Source organism: Necator americanus, chromosome V (assembly GCF_031761385.1).
Source record: "Necator americanus strain Aroian chromosome V, whole genome shotgun sequence".
NCBI classification, from domain to species: domain Eukaryota; kingdom Metazoa; phylum Nematoda; class Chromadorea; order Rhabditida; family Ancylostomatidae; genus Necator; species Necator americanus.
The window spans coordinates 4423608-4438933 of record NC_087375.1 but is presented as its reverse complement, the minus strand read 5'-3'; positions in this window follow the sequence as shown (position 1 = coordinate 4438933).

Genomic DNA, 15326 nt, shown 5'->3' with positions numbered 1-15326 from the left:
ACGCCAGATCGCTCGAATCCGTATCTTCCGGGCCGTTTTTCACGGCAATTAGGAAGAAATGGACGGAATCACCCTTCTTTCCATAGTCTACGATCCCGTGTACGAATACTCCACCTGAAACCCGTACCACCTCAGATTCGTGGAGTGATGCCATTAACTCAGTTCCTCTACCCATCGATGCCTATTGTCGTAAAGTTGTGAATAACAGCATAGACTATGGCGAACACCTACCATAACGTTCATCAGCTCCTGATATGTGAAAAAGCACACAATTCCTTGATCTATTCCTATGTTATATACATGGTGGTCAACACGAAGTGTGACGGGCTATGGAAACTTTAAGGATGCGGTGATTTTCTGGGCCAAATAAAACACTAAGGACATTAACTGGACCTTCCACGATGATTGTGCGCCAGTCCACGGCGCAAAGAAGACCGGACGAGTGGTGTGAGATCCAATCTTCCGGGTCTCCTGACAGAGGTGTTTGGCCGTCAAACTCACCCGATCTCAGTCTTTTGGACTTTGCTCTCTGGTCGATTCTACAGTAAAAAGCCTTCTCTTTCAAGCACAAGTCACTGGATTCGCTGAAAAAAGCACTAGAGAAGGCATTTCGCATGGAAAATGATCGCGCACATCCTCTAAAATTTCTGGAAGAGATTTGGTGTTTGTATTGAAGCTAAAGGCGGTCATTTCGATTGTGATTTGTAAGATCTTATGTAGAAATTTGTGATTATTGATTAAAAAATTCTTTTTTGGTCAATATAATATTTTGGGTTAATATTTTGATTAATGCAAAGCTTCCGGTAGTTTTTTTGCGTCATGCTTCATGTGAACCAGATTTTAAGTATGTAAGTGGGCAAGTATTAACTCAAAAGCAATGTTGGAAGCAATTTTTTTCTGGAATAAGAGAAGTGTAATCACGCTCCGTTTCTTCTAGAATAATAATCCAGAAAAAGACATGTGAAATATCCTAAATACTCCTTCTAACGTTCCCTCGATATATTAAATAAAGGAAAAACGGCGTGGGAAACCGAACTGTAGCACCGGATTCGCCTACGAGGCACCTAATAACGTGCCACGTCTTCGTGAGCAGGCTTATGAATTGCAGCAGAACACGTCATAGCATCCTAAGCGGATTTATGCGTCAGGGAATTTATTTTTTTTTCTAATACTATATTAGTTTATTATCATTTTTTTAATTTATGTAAGTTTGATTGATTTAATTTGTTAATATAACAATATAATGATTATATATTATAATATATCCTAATAATTTTCACTTTAGAAGAAATATGACATCTGAAGCATGGCATCAGTTTGCATCAGAATGACATCAGATTTTTTTCCTGCTGCAAACTATGTGCATTCATGGTCATTCATCTTTTGACCAATTAAAGGCATCACCCCACGAATCTGAGGTGGTACGGATTTCAAGTGGAGTATTCGTATACGGCAGAGTAGATTACGGAGAGACGGGTGATCCAGTCAATTTCTTCCTGATTGCCGTAAAAAAACGGCCCAGAAGATACGGCCTCGGGCGTTCCGGCGCGCTATTTTCCACAACGAGTTCGATTGGAGCGCGCCAGACCTCTGCACGCTCTCCAATCAAACTCGTGGTAGAAAATAGCGCGCCTTTTTTTACGGGCCGTTTTTTACGGCAATTAGGAAGAAATGGACGGAATTACCCCTCTCTCCATAATCTGCTATCCCGTATACGAACACTCCACCTGAAATCCTTACCACCTCAGATTCGTGGGGTGATGCCTTTAATCTCTTGACATTCATAACTATTTTTTGGCGTTAAAAATGCATGGAATTTGAAAATTTGCATGTTTCCGGCTAGCAAACGCAACATCGCTGCTGTTCTTCATAACTTGGAATGCATTTGTAATTAGAAACGAGTTATAACGAAGCAACGTTCTTATATCCACACCACGTGTCGTCCGCTAAACTTAGAAACGGCATTCGGCACTTGAACTTATGCGCTCTCGTGCTTTTTTTCAGTAGTAGTCCAACTTTAACAGTTGATTAATTGTTAGAAATAAATTCTAGCGTCTCTTCTAGCATATTGGATACAAAATTTCTCATAGACGCTCTGGATTGAAAAGGGAAAAGTCCCGTCAACAATCCAATTAGTGAGAGGCAAATAGGATATCATGCATGACCTCCTCATGTTTGCGTGAAGCGCTATCGAATACCCTAATCCTAGCCATACATCAGTCGTGACCAAAATATCTCAATGATCCTCTTTCTTCCTCGCTTAAAGCAGGGAATGTTTTTTTTTTCTAGAAAGAAAAAACCATCCATGCCTGCCTACTTTGACGTTTCTTGTCACAGCTTACATCCATGTCTTCGTGAGGAATAAAAAGATGCCCACATAGTATCACAAAAAACTGTGCTCGTGTCTATTTTAAATTTGTAACGTTTTTATTGAGGATAAATAATGTTCGTTTAAGTAGCAGCAGACCAACGGGAACAGTATGAGATAAAAATTTTTCACTCATTTCGTTCATTTTTTTCATTCACGATCATTTAATATTTTTTGAGTTACACTACAGCAAATATCATCTACTGAAATTGAGAGTTCAGCTTGTTTTATAGATTTCTGGAGGTGACACTTACTATTCAGCCTTACTAACATTTCCGGAGCAAATTTTTACGGAACAGTCTCATTCATCAATCTCCATATCCTCTCTTCTTGAAACATTGGCATTATGAAACACTGGACACTGGATCCTTTCTTGTTTCTTGCCAACGAAGTTTTGGTGAAACGTTATTAGTGGGCTGACGTTTCGACAACTTCATCTTCATCGAAGCCTTAAAAATAGCCCAAGGTTTCTGATGCTTTGCACATCAAATCGAACTCTTCTTCCCTCTTTGCCAAGCATCGATATCGTGCTAAGTACACCACGCAAGAACTCCAAACAGGAGAACAAACTGACCAAGTCTCAACGACTAGCGGGCCCAATGAACCACCGCGCTCTCACAGATTGTCACCCAAGGCAAATGAGATCTACGCACTGTGCTGTATCCTTAAGTATTGCTGTCTGGACAGTGTTGAGGAACCGCATGTGAGACAATTTTATAGCCTAGAGAGTGTTGCGACTAAAATCACTAGAAGTTCATGAGCACTCATTTTTGTTATTCATGGATGGACTCCTCAAAGGAATTCGGAATGCTTTTACTGACTTCCTAGCAGATATTTCTTTCTCCTGGGCTAATATCGTGCACTTCATTTCTAACTTATTTTATAGTGTTTCTCCCTAACGGGGGTCATCGAACTTCCACGCCTTTTACCAGTCAATCTTTGGTACGCAAGCTCTGGATCCTTCCAGTTTCACCCATGTATATGGTATTGCACGCTAGGTACTCTATCTGGTAGATGACTTCGATCTTCATCCAGCGTCCAGTCCTAGCATAGGGAAATACAGTGCAACATACATATTCCGGCATATCTAGGCTATCCTGAAGTCTATCACGAACCAGCTGTCGTTCAGGATGAGCACCAGTACATCATATCGCAACTATGCTCGCAAAAGAGTCCGGTGTATCACAGCAGTGAATGAGTCCGAGGTGAAGGGGATGCACAGGCGTAATTAACCTGGAATTTCATTTAAATTGATGGAACTGGAAGGGTACTGAGCTCGTATATCAAAAAAAAAACATTTGGCTGCAAAAGGCTCATAAGCACTCATTTTTGTTGTTCATGGATGGACTCCTCACAGGAATTCGGAATGCTTTTACTGACTTCCAAGGATAAATCATTAGGGTGGCGCAAAAATGACAAACACGATGGAAATGAGTTTCAAAAAGGGTGTACGATCAGAGAAAGAAATATCTGGTAGGAAGGCATTGGAAGAATTCTGGATTTCCGTCAGGAATCCTCCCATGAATAGCTGAAATGAGTGCTTATCAATAACCAATGACTTTGCGCCGTTCATAACACTCTGTGAGCTGCAAGATTGTCTCACATGCAGTTCCTTAACACTATCCAGGCACCAATAGTCAAGGATTGCATTGCACAGTGTGTAGATCTCATTTGTCTTGAGTGACAATCTGTAAGAACGCGGTGGTTCACCGGGCCCGCTAGTCGGTGAGACTGGTCAGTTTGTTTCCGTGTTTGAAGTTTTTGCGTGGTGCACTTAGCAGGATGTCGATGCTTGGAAAAGAGAGAGGAGGAGTTTGATGGGATATGCATGACCTTTGGTAAAGACGTGATTGTCAAAATGTCAGACTACTAAAAAAAAGTTTTACTTAAGCCTCTTTGGGACAAAAAGGAAACATTAATCCAGTCTCATCTCCTTTCTGTAATACTTCCAAAGTACGTCATTACATCCAATGCTTTCGAGGTGGAATTCCGTCATCTTCAGTTCAATTTGATCTGACCATATTCTGCTGATTTTAAAAGATAGTGTGGCTAGGTCTAGTAATACATTTCCTCGGATTTATCCTTGAGCGAATTGTTTCGAAAAAAAAAGGCTGAGACGGCTTACATGTGCACTTAGCACCACGTTGCCACTCCCTTTAGTGTGGCCGCCAATTCGCTGGTTTTGCGCTCCTCATCGCTCAGCTCCCATTCTTTTTCTTTTCTTACCTAGGTACGATCGCTGATCATCTTAATGCTGAGGAAACTCATAGCAACAAATAGCTGCCTTTCCTGGAAATCTTTGATGTGTATACGTTACTTTAATCATTTATTTTTGTATATTTTTTTCTATTTTTCTGTTTTCTTTATTTCTATATTTTTCGACAGATAGAGACAGGAGAGAAGTGTTGTTCGAAACAATTTATAAACTCGATGTGCAGAAAAAATGTCCCAAACATGAGAATAAAGATGGAGTGTATGTGACAATTTCCGTTTTTGAAATCGCTTCAAAACTTGCTCAAAATTTTCGTTCATTACATTTTGCTGACTCCTATTTAGTAGTAAGTTCATTAAATATTAATTTTCTGTTTGATAGTTAAATTCAGAAGAACTCTCTCTTTCGTTTCACTTGATTTTACTCTATTTTGATGATCTGAAAAAACAAAAATCAATAGAATCAAGGCTTAGAACAGTAGTTTATAAAATTTAAAAATCTGAATCTGTTTTTGATGTGTGCTTATTTATGTGCCAAAAAAATTCTTTTTCAAAAACATTAGTAGCGTTCTGCTAATAATGTTTTCAAATAAACAAAAAATGAAACAAACAACAAAATGAATAACAAAAACATTAATAATGTTCAACAACAAAATGAATAACAAATTCTGCTAATAATGTTCATTTTCTTGACTATTTAAAGAGATTTTTTGTTTGGTTTAAAAGCAGCATCACAACATTTTTTTCACCCCCCATCCCCTCTCATGAACTCGTAGTGAATTAATTCGAGATGTGTGATGATGTGTTGATGTTTGGTGGATAATGGATGCGGTCCACGCTCGATAACATTTCTCCCTTCAAATATTGGTGTCAAGCCGCCGCGTCATTTAATCATCAATGTTGAAGTACATCAGAAAATTCCACAACGAGAGGATCCAGGAATAAGTACGAAAATAAAGATATCATTCTTTTGAAAAGGAGAGTTTCGTTTCGCTCTTCTTTACTGCAGTATTACGCTTTTCTTGAGAAGTATAAAATTTCTTAGGTGTATCGTCGCGACAGTTTTTACGTTGCTGAGCTCACCATCACTATAGAGACCTCCGTTTCGAATTTGTAGCTGTTTTTTTTCTGCAACACAACAACTACTTACGAAGTGTAACATGTATATAAAGGATAAAAGGATAAAGTGTCTGGCGTTAATCAATCCGCTTGGGATGCGTCACGCTACGTTCACTCCAATTCAGAATCGTTTGAGGTTCAGGAACGTGTAACTGGCCTATACAATGACTTACAGGGGCTAGCCGATGTGTCAGGTTAGTGTTTTTATCCTCCCAGACCTCGGAGGAATGAAAGGCTTGGTGAGCACTAGGGCAGATTCGAACCTCTGAACCGCTACACTTCATCCGCCCCTTAACATGTATATAAGTGCACAAAAGGTGGCAAAAGTGTGTATACTTCGTTGGTTACTTTTCCAAGGTTTCTACCTAATATACTGGGGTGATGTAGCACTGTCGGTAAGAGATTCCATCGTGACTGCACGATCGATCGATGGTTTGAGACCGCCGTAGTGCCCAACAACCGTTTCATCCCTCCGAGGTCCATAAATTGGTGCCGGACTTGTCTGTAAGGATGAAAACACTGACTTCTCACATCAGCTAGCCTCCTACTAGTCATTGGGGGTACAATGTTGTTGGGAGGCACTCAGTCGCGGATTTAGTTCTGGAATTCAATGACTAAATTGATCAGGGCTCTAGGATACATGTATTGCTCTTAGAGGATCTATGAGATCTAAGCTAAAGTCACTAAAAAGTCACTAAGAAAAAAAGGAGGTTAGAGCCCCCAGAAGTAAGAGCGTGACTGAGTTCCCCCTCCCAACTACAATTTCCCTAGTGATTTTTTTGGCTAGCGCACTTTCATAAACCTCATAACGATTCTGGATTGGCTGGTGAAGGTAAGTACATAAGCGTAACTCAAGCGGACTGATTAACGTCAGACACCTTATACTTTATCCTTTAAGTTGCTGATCTCACCATCATCACTGTAAGAGATGTTTATACTCGAAATCGTTCTTGCCGATTTTTCCATATATCAATAGTTTTCCTTAGAACTTGGATGTATGTCTTATGACGCAATTATTCCGTTGTTGTTACGGTAAAGGTTTCATTTGTGATGAGTTTGTTCTAAGTATCACTAATTGTTTAGCAAAATTATGATTATTAAATAATAATTATCGATTATGAAAATACAACTTCACATTTATAGTTCTTTAGCGGCGCGACAAAAAAAAATACCTCCTTAGCGACAAGCGTTTCGGGCAAGTTCATGTTTTTTTTTCTGTTCGAATATCCATTACCCATCGGTTTTTATGTTTAATGCAATCCCCACAAGAAGTGAAGTTCTTGATGTTTTATCGATATCCATTTATTTTTTCGTGTGTGTTTTTGAGCGTTCTCATCCGTAGCCGTCTCAGTGAGCTTATCCGAGCTTTTCAAGCATTATCCCTACATTATCTATGACGCTTCGTTGGTTGTCTGCATCCATTCTCGTCCACAACACTACTGCGTCAGTCGTTTGAGGATCGTTTCCTCTCATTTACATCTGTAGAAAGGTCTAAAGTCAATAAAGGTCTAGATTTGCTGAAAAAGTCAGCATAGCAGCAGAATCAGCTCCATAGTTATTAAAACATCAATTTATGCGACCTTCTCAAACTCTATCCACACTTCCTTAATTGTTCCTTAATTCAGGAATTAAATGCATCAAAACGTCGTGAGGGAAAATTTACACTAGAACAAGACTTGTCGCTTTTTCTTCAACAATATTTCCCCTTAGAAAAAAATTCTCAAAAATAGAAATCAAAGTGACGCGCCTGGTTTTTTCCTCTTTTTTTCAACTCCGCACAGCTAAAACTCAGATAATGAGGTCATTCAACGCAAATTTTCCTCATTGGATATTGGAGCGTAAAACTTAAAACTATCCCTAAACAACTGTCTAACTCACTATTCTACATAAGCTAGAATCATTCTTACAGTAACTGAAAGATATGGGAAAAATTTCTTGAAAAAAGAAGTCTCTATCTTGTCCCCCAGAGATACCTAAAGTCAAATGCTGGGACCTCGAAATTTCGTACATTTTATCTAGTTTACCAGCGTCGTGGTGAAAACGTGCAACTCTTCCCACGAATCCAGGAATTTGAAGCATCAGAAGCTCTTATTCCTCCTTTTTTCCTATTTCTAATTTCTCCTATATATCATCACTATATCGACGAATACAACTCTAAAAAAGCCACCGTCCACCCCTATGAAAGGAAAAAATTTCCACGAATCCCGTGCTTAAATCGGTTACCAGTTTTTCTTGATTTTACTTCTTGTAACGAAGGGAATCTTCTCATTTTCTGAGGGCACGAAAATCGTCTTTTCGGATGTATTTTTTTCCAAATGTCCAGTGGAATGACTGCTATTCACGCTTCTAAATTCCTGAAAATTTCGGAGAAAGTGCACGTTTTCATCGCAAAACAACGGCTCGATTCGTATCCATAAACCGATAAGAAGAGTTTCCTGGGCCCCTATCTTCAAATTTTCCTGCTAATCACTATGCACTGGCTATGCATTGGGAATAGGGTCCAAAAGTGTTTTCATGGTTGATGGTCCGGTAACTACGAACTACGCATCCAGGATTTTCGTCCTAGCAAAGGTTATGAACATTGATTATGGGGGCCATTGTCCCACGGAACTTGGGAGAAATCAATTAAAAATAATAGTAATACTTAATGCTAATAATAGTAGTTGAAATTTCTCCAAATTTATAATTTTGTTTTTTTTTTTGAGAATTCAAGCACGGTGACGATAATTACTTTTCTTAGGTCTAGTTTACTAGTTAACAAGGGTGATCTAGAATTTATTGTTCACATAAAATTCACTGATGAAGGAATTGAAAATTGCCATTGCGTTTCTCCGTAGCCAATTGCCCACATTATGTTCATTTATATATGGATTAAATGAAGCTAAAATGAAAATTGAGCAATACAGAAAATGTTGAGTTTGCGTGATAATTAATTGGTAACTATCTATATATAAATGCTATCTATATATATAAATATTCTTTTTCCTTTATTTAATTGTCACGCATCGTGACGTGATCGTATTTCAGCTGCACCATTTAAAAAACGTTAGCAGCACTCTTTGGAAGAAGCTGAAGATACTCAGCTAGGGCCTAAGCTTCAGATAATTAGTTTTTAATCTAATATTTTCAAAGACATAATTTTTATTTTTCAAGATAGTCAGCTAGGAAGCAAGTTCCAAATAATTGGCTTTTAATATAATATTTTTATGGATATAATTTCTATTTTTTTAGATAGTCAACCAGGGAGCAAGCTCTAAATAATTAGCTTTTCATGTAATATTTTCATAGATATAATTTTTATTTTATTTCACATTATTTCTCTAGTGATTTTTAATTTATTATGTTATGTTTTTATTAATTTTTTAGACATATTTTTCGACACAAGCACAAGAATTCTCGGAAATATTAGAAGGAAGTACTTTTCTCTAATCGGAAATGATTTCTGCAGTAGCCCACCTCTACTACCTAAGCCATTAGAAATCAAAATAGTTTCTGAGGAAAATTTCTTCCAAATTGTTCTATTCATTCTATTTATCAAATTTAAATTTTATCTATTTAGGAAAAGAGAAAATGTCTATGTACGTTGCTATTCGTGGTGCTTACGTACAGATCATGAATGGACTCAATTAAACACATTCTCCGCATTTTATTTATTTTTTACAAAATTTAAAATATCTTTTAAGGAAAGAGAAAACGCTTATGTACGGTCCTATTTAAGCTTTTCCGCCTATTCGAATTTTTCGAGAATTCACTTTAAAATCTGGCTGTTCGAATAGTCGAAACACTTGTATATTCGAATTAGAAACAGTGATAGCTAGTAATATTATTATATTAGGTTTTCAATGATAATAGTAGTATATCCGGAAATTAAAAAAAATCTCTATAGGCTTTACATATGAACTCCTAGAGATTTTTTTCCTTGTTATTTTTGCTATATCCCAGCACTAACATTACTGGCGCAGTTGTTATGGATATCTTAGCGTAGTTCCCGTCATCCAGCCATAAAAAAACCCCGACGTGACATAACAGAACGAAATCAAATCATATACGAAGCCGCATATGCGGAAGCAAAACTTCGCCTTACGTAATACTAGAGCCTCAACGAGTCTCCTGTGTTTAAAATTTTACTATGAAATATTTTTACCCACCTAATATTTTAATATGTACCTTATTTTATAGTCGGCTACTTTATGGTGTGAAAAAGTCAAAGTATTTTGTTTTTTATGCTGCTTTTTATGGATTTTTGTGAGATTTATCTTTCTTCCTAAAGTTTTTTTTTGCCCAATATTTAAATGAAGTCCCGTGATGTATCTCATTCCACCTCTTTTCAACACCTCATCTCTTTCCCATGTCAGCAAATACATAGAGAATATCCTGAGATAGCCCCGCGAATCCTGATTCTAGTCAGTTGAAATGCATTTGCTTCCGCTTCATGTGCGTTAAGTGATCTTTTTCTTTTTCTTTTTTTTGAGGTTTGTAAAAAACGATTTTTACAAGTAAAATCTAGAAATAAATAGAAAAATTCCGCTTTCTTCTTGCTTTTTTCTTTATTTTCAATTGTTTCTTCGATTTCTTTTTCTTCTGATCGACATCCTGAGATTACCTTACTTGGATTCTGCTTTCGTAGAAGATTGCCTCCACATTACTACGTCTTGTTGAGAAGGAAAGAAAAAAAAAGAACGAATAAAAAATGAAGGGAGGAAGGAAAGAAAGCACGCTGAAAGTACTATGCTAGAGAACTCCATTATTTTTGTTTTTTTCGTGATTTTTATCCTCTTTGGAAAACTTGTCCACAATTGTTCATCGTACTTACCGTGATATCAGTGGCATTTTTTTTTCAAACAGAATTTTTTTCATGGTGAAGTCGCGTTCACTCGATTCCACAAATTGTGCACTGAATTTGAAGACAACAACTGTTCTAAATTATTCTAGTTCAAAAATGATCTTTAGAGAAATATTGAGCAGTTCTAGAAAAATTATTTACTGGATTTTCCGTCAAACTTCTATGTATATTATTGCATGTCCTGTTCTATGCGTAGTATCCAGTGATGCATCCACGCCCACTTAGTTCCGTTCTTCCAGCGCTGCAAAACATATAATATAATCCAATATTATAATAAGATTTCCCATTTCATTCTGTTTTTCTTCTACATATCTTAGTGAGAATGTCAAATTTATCTGATCTATAAATTACTGAAAATCTGCAAAATCTTAGAAAAGTTTATGACCAAACTTACTGCGTTTATAGGTAATACACCAATTTGTCTTTTTTTTCTAATTTTTCTGTTTACAAAGTTGACCCATCCGTCGGCCGTCGGCTGTTTTAAGTAAGTGGATACTATCTATGAAATAGGAAAAAAGTAGTAGAAAGACAAAAATATGCGCTAGATACCTAGAAATATACTTAATCTGGTCATGAACTTTTCTATAATTCTCAGCATTTTCCCCAGTATTTTATTCAAAAGAGGAGTCTGTGGAATGTCCTATGGAAAACACAGTGAACAATTTCTTTTTTGTCATCGATCGAAAATGGTCAAATTATCCTGGAAAAATTTTAAAAAAGCACTACCACTACTCTGTATTAGTGAGCTAGTTATTGAGTTACTGTGCGATGACACTTGTACAACTTGAAAAATCACATATTTGATTACTTCATATAGTAGATAGTAGATTTTTGATCGTTTATGATGTGTGAAAATTTGTGATGTGGTGGTCTTCGAACAGGAAGAAAGGAGATCTCTCTTCTTTGAATCTGGCTTCCTTTACAGCAGTGTTTGCTGCGGCACAAAATATCACTGAACAAAGAAACGGCATTTGGTCAAACGTTCAACTCACTCAAAGATATTTTTTCCATACAATGCATATCTTGTAATCTTTTTTTTCACCTTGAGCTTGTTTTTAGTTGCACTTACTCCCAGTTCTAGAAGATTCTCATATAAAAGGATGAACGGTAACGTGCATGACGGAAATCAGTACCTTCCGGATGCGCCAACGCGTTCCACTTTCGCGTAGAAAACGTAGAGGTTTTGACATACCTGATTTAATCTTCGTCTGGTATTATCGTCTGGAGCCAGCGGTTACCCGCTTCTTCGCTGAGGCGTATCGCCCTTCGACACAACTCTGCCCAAACCTTCTCGATCCACAGCAAGAGTTCGCATAGAATCTTCCATCCATTCTTCATTGTTGAATACCCTGCGAGACTAGGAGTTACAAAAAATTCCGCGTTCCCTTTCGGTATTTGTGCAAAAAGATTGGACTCTGCTATCAGGACAGAAGAGGACTCTTTGCAATATCTAGGTAACTTCCGCCGTATAACCGTGCAAGTTATGCAGCTCGTACGTGCCCTGAACGTATACACAAAAATCCTATTGCATTTGGTACAATCAGGCGGCCACCGTGGGCAAATAGCAATTACTCTCGTATGTGCGATCCCCGTAGAGGGTATTTTTTTGCATACAATGTACTGACGTAAGGAACTCAGTCCAATTTAAAGGCATCACCCCACGAATCTGAGGTCGTACAGATTCCAGGTGGAGTATTCTTATAAAGGATAGTAGATTATGGAGAGGAGGGTGATTCCGTCCATTTCTTCCTAATTGCCGTAAAAAACAGCCCGGAAGATGCGGCGCCGCACAATGCTGGCGCGCTCCAGTCGAACTCCTTGTAGAAAATAAATCGTGGAGTGATGCCTTTAACGTGGAACCTGTGGAACTTCTTAGCATTGCGCCACAGCCGCGCTATTTTTGATCCACAAAAGATAAAGTGCACGGCTTCGACCCCCGATGGTAATGCGCCTAAGTGTCCGACTCTAATTCAAAATTCTTTGATGATTATGAATGCGTAGGGCGGATGCAGTGTAGCGGCTAGAGGTTCCGTTGCCTGCACGATCGATCGGAGGTTCAAATCCGCCCTAGTGCCCACCAAGTCTTTCATCCCTCCGGGGTCGATAAATTGGTAGCAGACTTGTCGGGGAGGATAAAAACACTGACTTGACACATCGGCTAGCCACCGCTAGGCACTATCATGTGGGGGTGTCATTGTGGGCGCATCCCTAGCGGATTGGCTAACGCCAGGCACTTTATGAACTTTAAAATGACTTGCGGAGGTTTGTCGATGTGATAATTGAGGGTTTCTGTTCTTCCGAACAACTCTGGCACCAGAGGCGAAAAGATTCGTTGGCACTAGGGTGAGAGGGGGACCTGAACCATCGATCGCTGCGGAACCTCTCCTCGATTGCGTTACACCCGTCCTTTTCTTTACAATAACTCTTTTTGAATTCAGTTTCGGATCCTGAAAAAAAAGTGAATTGGAGTCGGTTATGTCGAAATTGAAACCAGTTAGTCACGTCGAATTGTTCAATTAAACAGTTAATTGCACAAGAATTGAAGGCATAAATATTCCCCTGCTATAACTTATGTAGCATCCATTTTCAATAGAATAATGGTGTTCTCAAAAAGTTATTTCCATCAACCATTTTCTTTTTTTCTATTTCTGACAAGTTACGGGACTTTTTTCACAAAAAAAAATTGAAAACAATCGATTTATAGCACAGCTAGAATTGCGTTGTTACTGTGGATGAATGGAGGATTTACAGATGCTCCATCTGACAGATGCTCCCAATTAGAATCCCATTACTGTCGTCTTTTGCTCAGCAGCTAAAACTAGTTAATGTGAATAAACCATTCGTAGACAATCTCAAGAAAGTGCTCAATAACAGGAAATGGAGGACCACATTCGAATATTTTATGGTTTCTCGGCAAATGCACTCACTTTCAGCCAGTGATTTCATCAAGGAAAGTGGGGACAGCAAATGAAAAACGTTTTGAGTAATTTCAGTGCTAAAATGAGAAAGAAAATAAATCGGTAAATATCTTTTCTATTGGTGTGTCCATCCACGAGGTTTGTGGACGGAAACTACACAGCAATACTCATTCGTTGGTACACTGAGCAGTGACAAGTGTGTGCTACTGGTGCTAAGGTGAGACATAACGTAAGGCTATGCGTATGGCTACTGCTTTGAATGCGTATGGCTTCCATTTTTGCTACCGTGAACGACATATCGAAACAATGCCCAGCCTTGTTGTGTAAAATTCAGGCGAAATTCTAGTGAGCTCTGTTTCATCTTGTTTTTTTTCCTGTTTTTTTTTAATGGCACACTTGCAGGTGTTTTCAATAAATAAATAAATAAATAAATGACCCAGGATACTGTGGCACTTGACGAAATAAACGGGAAATTGTTCCAATCAACCTCTATCTAACCCTCTGAAGATTGCGAAAAAGCTGAAACGTCAGGTTAATAACGACTCCTCAGATTGGCTTTGATCTTTCCAGGCTCTAACGAAGGCGAAGACGCCAAAACGTCAACTGTTAATGAATAACAATACCAATCTTGGTTACAGTTCAAGCAAATCAATAAAAAGCTACGTAATAAAGATTTCATCCAAAAATCTCGTGGATATACTAATAGAAAACATAGACAGAAGTATGCGGAAGTTTCAAGACATGGGAACATTTGAATTACACTGGATGCAATCCTTGGATTAAGCTGGCGAGAGAGGAGAAGCTCATTGTAATAATCACCTTTTTCGCGATTTTCTTTTACAATATACTATAATCATTATACTTGAAGGGCGGGTGTAGCGCAGTCGATAAGAGGTTCCGCTGCGTCTGCACGATCAACCAGAGGTTCGAATCCCAACAAAACCTTTCATTCATCCGGGGTCAATAAATTGGTACCAGAGTTGTCTGGGAGAATGAAAACACTGACTTGACACATTGGCTGGGCCTCGCAAATCATTGTATAAGCCAGTTACACGTTCGTAAACCTCAAACGACTCTGAATTGAAGTGAACGCAGGCCCGCGACCCAGACACTTTACTTTATCCTTACCATAATCTGCAAAGTCGAAAGTTCGACTTCTTAATCTTGCATAAGTCAACGTCGATAGTCAATTTACAACAGTCAAGATTTCAACAAACTTTAACGGCTAACGTTTCGCGTCGTCGCCTTCGTCAGACAAAGGACCATGATATATCCCTCAAATGCCTCATCCAAACAAATCACATCCCTAACTCAAAAAATCGAAACCAAAAGTAGTCAAAGCGTAGTGCTCCCAAGAGCGGATTGCCGTGATATTAACGGGCCAAAAGACACTCCGCTAATACTAATTAGGATGCGACCCGCATATGACCCGTAAATCAAAACCTTGTCATTAGATATGTATTTCTCTGACTATTCCTACTATTTTTCTCGGACTACGTCCTCTCGTTCGGAGTCAGTACAGGTTCATTTCTTCAAAATCTCTTCAAAATATGGGTGGAGGTGTTTCTGTTGTATGTATTGTGTCATAATAGGAAGAAAGAATAGCTGATTAGGAAGTGAATTTGTAATCGCAACGAATAGAAGAAGAATAGTTAGATAAAAGTGTTAATTCTCCATACAAGAGCTACGAGCAAGAAGCGAAATATCACTGTTCCCGCCGCCTCTGTCTAACGTCGTTGATTAGTGGCAGGACACATTCATGCCCGAAAATATGTTTACGGGGAATTGGAGCAAGGTAAATGACGTAAAACAGAGGAGCGCTTGTGCGTTTCCTTTTTTTTTTGGCAGTTGTGAACAACAAGCGGAT